At 35.0% G+C, this 5709-nt stretch overlaps 1 pseudogene; it reads right to left on the bottom strand.

The window, feature by feature from the left end:
* The window catches only part of LOC107667987 (nephrocystin-4-like), a 173342-nt pseudogene that overhangs the window by 60392 nt on the left and 107241 nt on the right, over positions 1-5709 (bottom strand).

Consider the following 5709-nt stretch of genomic DNA (forward strand, 5'->3'; position numbering starts at 1 on the left):
CAACAACTGAAGTCAGCTGCAGTAAAGGCCTGGCAAAGCATCACAAATTAGGAAACCCAATCTCTGGTGATGTCCATAATTTCTAGACTTAAGGCAGTCATTGCCTGCAAAGGATTCTCAACAAAATATAAAAAATGAACATTTTATTTATGATTATATTTATTTGTCCAATTACATTTGAGCCCCTGAAAATGGGGGACTGTGTATAAAAATGGTTGTAATTCCTAAGCATTTTATGTTATATTTTTCTATTAATAAATAGAAATTTTATATATTTAGTCTATTAATGCTAACAGTTTGGGCCAGCGCAAACCATCTTTTGGTATTAAAATAGTACTGTCAGGATTTACTAAAGATGTGCAGTGAAGAATTAGCGCTAAAAAGGCATGGACAGTTATTTTTGCGTCTGACCTTATTGAATATGCATTTGTAGGAGTTTCCCTTTCAGACGCAAAATTTATGGGAGGAGAGTTTTAAATGAATCACGCAACACGATTTACTAACGTTTGCGCTAGTCACTTTTGATCAATTTAATGCATCCTTGTTGAATGGAAGTAATACTTTCTAGCTGTCGAAGAATCTAACAAACTTTTGGGAGATCTTCCTATTGTTAACCTCCTATCTTAATAAAGACAGCAAACAAACTGTTCTGTACATCATGAGATGCACATGTATGGTATTCCAAAGGACTGTTTGACAACAACAAAACTGAGTAACCCAGAACTTTAGATGCCTATTTACACTGCACACACTGGAATTACAAATGTAAGAATCTGTTTAAGATCTGTCCTCACATAACATCAAATGAATAAACTAAAGGAAAGTACATTGTATTTTGCATTTAAGGTAAAGATGATGACATCAGATTAATGATTCTGTTAAGCAAAGTTTGTCTCCCAGGTGCTTTGTCTCTAAGTGCAATGTACAGATCCCTAGTCAGACTCTGATGACTCAGTAAAGAATCCTGCTGAAGATACAGCAGAGTCTCCTGGTCTTTGCTTCTGAGTTTCCTATACAATAGTCAGTAAAAAGATTAAGCATATTCTTGTAAAACACTTTAAAAAGCCTGTATTTAGATGACTAATGCAAGACAATTGGCTGGAAATGTAGCAGCACTGAAGACAGACCTTCTACTGAGAGTGGTGTTTAATTTCTGTGTCGACTCTTTGATTAAGTCTCTGGATGGAGCATCACAGCCTTGTAAATCCGCACAAGGCGCAAATGAAAGGTCTCACATCCAAGCAGAGAAACAAAATAAACCCTGACTCACCTTGGGATGCTGAAAGTAACTTCTTAGGTGGCGATGTTTCCCGGTGGCTCACATTCAGTGCCGTGCTGCAAGAAGCTCCTTCCACACTAGATGAAAACTTGAACTTGATGACACATTTTCCCGAATTTGTCTGTGAGAACATTGCAAAACTTTCTTTCAAGGGAGTGTATTCATGAATGTTAACCAGATGTTGAGTACTTTGTGTTATTTCTTTCAAATGCTCAACCTAGTTTTGTCTACTTTCAACATTTCAATTTCTTTTTCATCCCTAATTAAAGTCAAAGTGTGTCATTTTTCGATATTTAAATACTTTCTTCCGTACCAATTCTAAATAAGTCATCTGAAGACTGATTTTCCCAAAAGGTTTCACAACATTGCTCACTGTCATAGCAAAACTGGCTCAACCAATGGAGTGGGGACAGGACTGTATGTTTATCTGACCAATAGCAGATAAACAGAAATCACACACTTGACCTTCAAATAACCCCTATGCTACTATATGACATAAACGAAACCTTTCAGCTCAACGTCCACACAAACCCAAACAAGCAGGTGCTGTGACCTCCAGAGTGTGCAATCCTCACACATTCAATCTAAACTTATTCATCACCACTGATGAGGCATTTAGTGTAACTACGGCCTGGGAAAGTTGCCATGGTGAAAGAGCCACAGGAACTGCAGTCCACAATTTCCTAATCATGTTAATCGACTTTAATATGACATCAGTACAATAGAGGAGACGGATAACAGGCTAATGAAAGAGTAATGATGGTTCTAGCAGTTAGAGGACAACTTGGACACTTTGTTGAGCTGTTGCTGTTAAACTGGCCTTTGACTAGGAAATGTTCAAGAACAAGGAGAGGCCTTATAAAAAGAGGATGCCTGGGTTATTGTCAGCTAATGAAGAACATCATGTAATAATGTCATTCAGGACTGATTAGACCAATGACACGAGTGCCAAAATGAGCCGCACATTAAAATCTAGTTGTTGGGGTTTAGTAGGGTCTCAGTTGTCTGCAACGTTTTTGACATAAAGTGCCTTTTTCAAATTAGTATAATTACTAGGCAATGTACAATAACTAGTTTTAAAATCCCCATCTAAGATCGAGAATAAAAACCAAGCAAAAACAATGCACATTTTGTCATTATTTACTCACCCTTATATCGTTCCAAGCCTGTATACGTTTCTTTCTTATGTTGAACACAAAAGAACCAGCATTGTTCAAAATATCTTCTTTTGTGTTCAACATAAAAAATGGTTTGAAATGACATGAGGGTAAGTAAATGATGACAAAATATTGATTTTTGGGTGAACTATCCCTTTCAGACGTCTGATTCAATGATTGCAACATGGTATTCTTTTTCATAATAGCTACATCTATTGGATTTTTTTTCTTATTTTTCACAATGTTGTTCCTCTATTAACAGCTTTATTCTGAGGGTAAAATGCATCAAGAAAAGCCAACCAAATTGTACCTTTCTGCTCAATCACACAGCATTTTCCACAGTGCACAATTTGTCACACCTTTACAGTGTTTGGCTTCCCATTCAGCTCATAACCGACACAAAACAATCTGCGTGACGCTGAAGAATTACTGCAAAAGGAAGTTTGGCATGCAGATGCCAATGACTTCAAAATATCTACAATAAACTAACAAACACATATATGCACTACTCTACAAATGTTTGGAGTCATTTTATTCAGCAATGATACATTGAATAGATCAAAAGAAACACTCATATTCATAATATCACAAAACATTTCTATTTTAAATAAATACAGTTTTTGAAATTTATATCTATCAAAGAATTCTGAAAAAAGTATCACAGATTCCACAAAAATATTAAGCAGCGTAACTGTTTCCAACACTATTAATAATAATTAAAAATGTTTCTTGACTACTAAAAATACAGCTTTGCCAGTAAAGGAATTATTTACCTTTTAAAATATATTAAAATAGTAAACAGTTATTTTAAATTGTAATAATACTTGTTAATAATATTAACAATCAGCTGACTGACCCCAAACTTTATATACTAAAACAAATGTTTATTCTACAATAAATATGCAAAATAAACAACTAAAAAAATGTTTTGTGAAAAAAAAAAAAGAATAGAAAAGTCTTAGATTGCTGACCTATTGTAAGACTTACATGAGTTTCCACACATGAGTGATATAATCCAACTGCCCTTATTTTGTCTTCCTTCTTAATCAGTGCCATTAATGCCACAATAGAGTCAGATTTCTTTTAGCACTATGCTCTTAACATATAATTACATAATTCGTCTGCCACCATTAATTTAATTGCAACCTTCTGATTAGAGGCATTGCATAAGGACTCTAAAAAGCCTGCATGGGAGTGGCACATCGTGTGATTTTTACTATTATTCCAGTGTGTGTTTATATGTGTTCAATCATTACCTGCTGTGTGCTTGCAGAGTAGACCATGACACCCCAAGGGTTGGGGAGAGCACCGCCCTGCAATTGGAGGCACACATTCTCTCTGGGGCCTTCAGGATCCGAAAACATACCCCAAGCACACCAACGCACACACTGCATAAACGCTGCTCTGGGCACAGCTGTGGATGTCATCTAGCGAAATAGAGAGAGAAAGAAATAGAGAAAGAGACATTTCGCTCTCAATTTGTCCCCGAATAGCATCATCTGATGTTTCAAGTCATCAGAACAGGCTGTCGCTCTTTGAATATGACTTACTTGGTTAGATGGATAAGTTAAAGTCATGATTTCTTGGCAGAAACCAAGATTTAGGCATTCTTTTTTTTTACTTTTTTCCACTATTCCCAACTTACCCAAAAATTCTGTCATTAACTACTCGCCCTCATGTCGTTCCAAACCTGTAAGACCTTCGTTCATCTTTGGAACACAAATTAAGATGTTTTTGATGAAATCCGAGAGCTCTCTGACCCTCCATCAACACAACTGACACATTCAAGGCCCAAAGAAAACAAAAATAACGACTTTCTTCAACAATTTCTTCAAAAGTTTTTTTTTTTTTTTGCGCACACAAAAAGTATTCTTGTAGCTTACTACCTTACTATGTTTCTGGGCCTTGAATGTGTCAGTTGCGTTACTGTCTATGCAGGGTCAGAAAGCTTTTGGATTTCATCAAAAATATCTTAATTTATGTTCCGAAAATGAACAAAGGTCTTACGGGTTTGGAACGATGTAAGATTTTAAATTTAGGTTGAACGATCCCTCTAACTTATAGAAGACAGAAAATGACCATTTAAACATTTAAATATATAAAAAAGATCAAATATATCAATTTTAAATAAAAAATGTATTTATAAATATTAAATACATTATATATAGAGTGAGTGATTTCTTATTTGAACACTGTGCTGCCAGAAACACTATCCAGAATCTAAAATCAGTAGCTATAATCACACAGAGAAGAAATACATCAAGCTTTTATCTCACAACATGTACACATGTACAAACATATACACAAACTAAACAGACGGAGTGAAATAAAATAAAGATGACTGATAAAATGAGAGTGAGAGAGAAAAAAGATGGAGAACTGATCCTCCTCTCGGTTTAGCTATGATCCCTTGGGATCAGGCATTAAAGCCAATCAATAAATGAGCTGGTCAGGCTCAGCTCACCGTAATTAATCATGATAGAAAAAGAGCGAGGGAGAGAAGGAATTATTCAGCCCCCCTTTCTCTCACTCCCACCTCCCTCTGAGGTTTGATGTATCTGGCCAGTGATATATAGGCTGTATGGTAAATACTCTCCAGTTCAGCAAAGAGCGTTAATACAAGAGCTTTATCTCTCTCACAGAGATGTATTTCACACTTCACAGGGTGAGAGAGAGACACTGAGAGAAAGAGAGAGAGAGAGTGAGAGATTTACAATCACCTTTAGCGATAGGGACAACAGTCCCTCAGTCTCTCAGACCCACTATGGCACTATCAGCCTTGAGTACAAATGTCACAAATGAACTCAATTATGATCTTTCAAAAGAAACCTTGTTCTCACAGAAAGCACCGTCATTTCCTTTCACAACCACAGACAAGTGCACATCATCACAGTGCAGACAAAACTAAAATACAACGAAGAAAATACAACAATTTGAATGACTGCTAATATGTTTTATTGTTTAAAGATAACAGTAGAATCATTTAAAAGATTCCGATGTAATACTTTTAAATAAAATACATTGAAACATATGATACATGATACATTATTAAATTATTATTACATATAATTTATATAAATGACATAATAATTTAAACAACCCTAATGTTATTATTAATATTAATAATGTCAATTCTACTATTAATGATAATAAAAATAACATTTAAGAATATAATGAATTATAACACTTTTTTTTTTAAATGGGGTGCCAAGGTCTAGGCCTCAGTAAAAAGTCTGAGATTCAAAATCTTTTTTTTTTTTTTTTTAATATTAT

The sequence above is a fragment of the Sinocyclocheilus anshuiensis genome, unplaced genomic scaffold (assembly GCF_001515605.1).
Source record: "Sinocyclocheilus anshuiensis isolate Anshui unplaced genomic scaffold, SAMN03320099.WGS_v1.1 scaffold1024, whole genome shotgun sequence".
Taxonomy (NCBI): domain Eukaryota; kingdom Metazoa; phylum Chordata; class Actinopteri; order Cypriniformes; family Cyprinidae; genus Sinocyclocheilus; species Sinocyclocheilus anshuiensis.